The 3,175-nt window shown below is 41.2% G+C and overlaps 1 pseudogene; it reads left to right on the top strand.

Moving 5' to 3' along the window:
- The first annotated feature begins 443 nt into the window (after nucleotides 1-443).
- LOC137745368 (probable serine/threonine-protein kinase PBL22) lies at nucleotides 444-2,934 on the top strand (annotated as a pseudogene).
- Nucleotides 2,935-3,175: the final 241 nt, after the last annotated feature.

Genomic DNA, 3,175 nt, shown 5'->3' with positions numbered 1-3,175 from the left:
CTCTCGATTTTACACAGTTTCAACGGTTATTGTTCAAGCTTGGATCAATCAACCCCCTTGATCCAGCTTGAGGGGGAGTATTGACAGTATGGACAATATGGAATAATGGACAGTATGGTATACTGTCAGTATGGCAGGGAATATTGCAGTCAGTATGGAAGGGCACGTGAAAAAGGAATGTTGTATTATTCCTTGACAGCTAGTCAGTATGGTTGCTGCATTAGTTTTCTCTAGTTGCTGCATTATGGACAGCAAGCACAACACACTGCATTGCATTTGTTTATTGCATGCGTATGTGTGCATGCGTGTATGTAAAATATGTATAAAACACTGCTGCCGTTGCAGCAGTTTAATCAGAAAAGAACAACAAGTTGAAACCAAAATCGTAAGATCTTCTCTCTTCGGAAGAAGAAACAAAAAGATTGGGCGTTTCCAGAAGAACTATGCCGTCGTTTTACATATGCCCTACGATGTATGGACACGGGGAAAAGCCAGCGTATCCCGTATCTGACACGCAAGGATACGGATACGCACAGGATACGCATGGATACGGGCCTGATACGTATCCGAACGAATGGATACGTTGTTTATTGATGAGATACGCGTATCATACTTTTCGGATTCAAACTAAATCAGAGGATAATCAGAGAAAAAAGAATCCAATAAATCCGCACCGAATCATGATTGATTCAAATTAGCTAAACTGAAACGATTGTTTGACTAAAAACCAAAATGATTTCAAACCTCAGAAATCAGACTTGTCGTCTGCAACTGCTCCGTCCGTCCGTCGTCTCTATCGTCTCCGTCTGCAACTGCTCCGTCATCTCCATCGTCTCCATCTGCAACTGCTGGTGAGAGCTTTCGACTTCGTTTTCACGTTGTTAATTTTGAAGCTCAATCTGATTTCCAGAACCCATCTCTGAAACTGAAAGGAAGCCTGCTTTTCTGTTTTCAACTTCGAAGCTAAAAGATTCTTTTGCTTTGACTGATTCAATGACTTTTAGCTCATCTGTTGTGTTATGTAAATTGGAAAAACTTAAAGCCCCTTTTGCTTTTTGGATATAATATTATTATTATATTTTGTATGCTTATTTTCGCTTATCTTTCTGTTTAGAGTTTATTGAAATAAATTTAAGTTTGGGTAATAAATTTGAATGCTTATTTTATAATATTTTAGATACATTTATTTATTTATATATATTTTTAATTGCCGTATCTTTGACGTATCGTGTCTTTGTTTTTAGAAATTTGACGTGTCCCCGTGTCGTATCGTATCGTATCTCCGTATCCGTGTCCGTGTATTTATTTATCAATGTTTCGACGAGAGCTTATACGTTGGCGGCATTGGCTTTGGCCCAGTATGTAGGGGCGTATTAAGGTCGATGGGGATGAGGACAGGAAAGAGGTTGCAATCAAGCGCATTTCCAGAGGTTCAGAAGAAGGAATGTGTGAGTTCAGGGCGGACGTACAGCTACTGTGCCAGCTGCGCCACCCCAACCTCATCTCTCTCATCGGATTCTGCCAAGAAAATGGAGAGTGTATGATTGTCTACGACTACATGCCCAACGGTGAACTCTCTGATTACCTCTTTGATCCTTCCAATATTAAAAATAAGCATCCCTTTCCCTTGACTTGGAAGCAAAGGCTGAAAATTTGTATTGGGGTGGCGAGCGTAATACACTACCTCCACGCAGGGGTTAAGCATGCGGTCATCCATCGAGACGTGAAATGCTCCCTCGTTCTATTGGACCAAAACTTGGTGCCCAAGCTTTCTGACTTCGGGTTGTCCAAGATGGGTCCTCCTGCCTTATCAAATGCATTAATCAAATTAAACTCGCGGGTGTCTGGTACATTCGGGTATCTTGATCCAGAGTATGCATTGTCCGGGCAACTTACCGAAAAATCTGATGTCTTTTCATTTGGAATGGTGTTATTTGAAGTTTTGTATGCCAAATCTGGTTCAAGAGAGATACCTGAATGTGTGGAAAGGGGTGAGACTTTCCCTGCTATGATTGATCCATTTCTGGTGGGAAAAGTAGCTCCAGATTGTTTGAGAAAATTTATGAACATCGCCGAGAGATGTGTGCGCCCTACAGGAGCTGAACGGCCCACGATGGGTGAAATGCAGGTGGAACTTGAGGGCGCACTGGAGTTGCAGGAGAGGGCTGACGCCGTCAAGCAGCTCAATGAGTTGGGGACAACTGCAAGCAGTTCTCTTGCTCCTCCTCCTGCCCATGACATGGAGGACTATTCCTACCAAGATATATCATTTTCTGAGATCAACGAAAATTTACCCCATATGTATTTGCGGGAGTGGCCGTGGGATTTATTTACTGATCCGTCATGTTATGCTGATGGTATTGCTAGAGTTGATCCTAACAGGGAAGTAATAACTTAGAAGAAATATTGTGATATGCAATAATATTACTCTTGAAAGAATTAACTTCGGTTATATCTATCCGAGGAACACTACCGATTCTTTGGTTTAATTCCCCTCTATGCAAATTAAAGGTCAGAGATTCTAGCTTTGATGGCCTCAATCTCAGACTCAATTTCATTTAGGTTTGAAGCTCGGTTGAAAAAACAAGCGTTCCTTTTTAGCGGATTGGAAATTGGTGTTGCACTCGTGGTGGTAAAAGACCCAATGACATCCTCGGCATCATAAGCAACTTCTCAAATCTCGGAAACCCAATTTCCAAGGCTATCATCTTCGTCTTGCCTCTTATCGGCATCTTTCAAGAAGCATTGCATCCGCCTTAGTTCGACGGGGATCTGCTCAACGTTTTGCTTGACCCCATGTAACAAGGTGGCTTTCTCAATCAGCAGGTCCCCAAGTCTTTCAACAACAAATGATACCACAAACTTCTCCATGCTTTGTGCTTGCTAGCTACTTCCTGATCCTCGAAATTACAGCATTACAAAGGTTAATTTACGCAAAAAAAGAAGAAGAAAAAAGTCTCATTCAGTAGGTAATTATTGGCAAGTTTCTCTCCTCTTGTTGGGAAGGTGGTGATGGTCCAATATGGCGTGCGTGACTGGAAATATTTTGATGTGAATGTGGAGCTTGTAAGATTAAATTTATCAAAAATTACAAGTTAAAGAGATTAAGCTCATGAACCACAAATTTATACAAGTATTAAAATCACAACTCGATAAACATAATGACAAACTAACC

Source organism: Pyrus communis, chromosome 9 (assembly GCF_963583255.1).
Source record: "Pyrus communis chromosome 9, drPyrComm1.1, whole genome shotgun sequence".
NCBI classification, from domain to species: domain Eukaryota; kingdom Viridiplantae; phylum Streptophyta; class Magnoliopsida; order Rosales; family Rosaceae; genus Pyrus; species Pyrus communis.
Note: the sequence above shows the minus strand (reverse complement) of the source record. Positions and strands in the feature narration are given on the sequence as shown.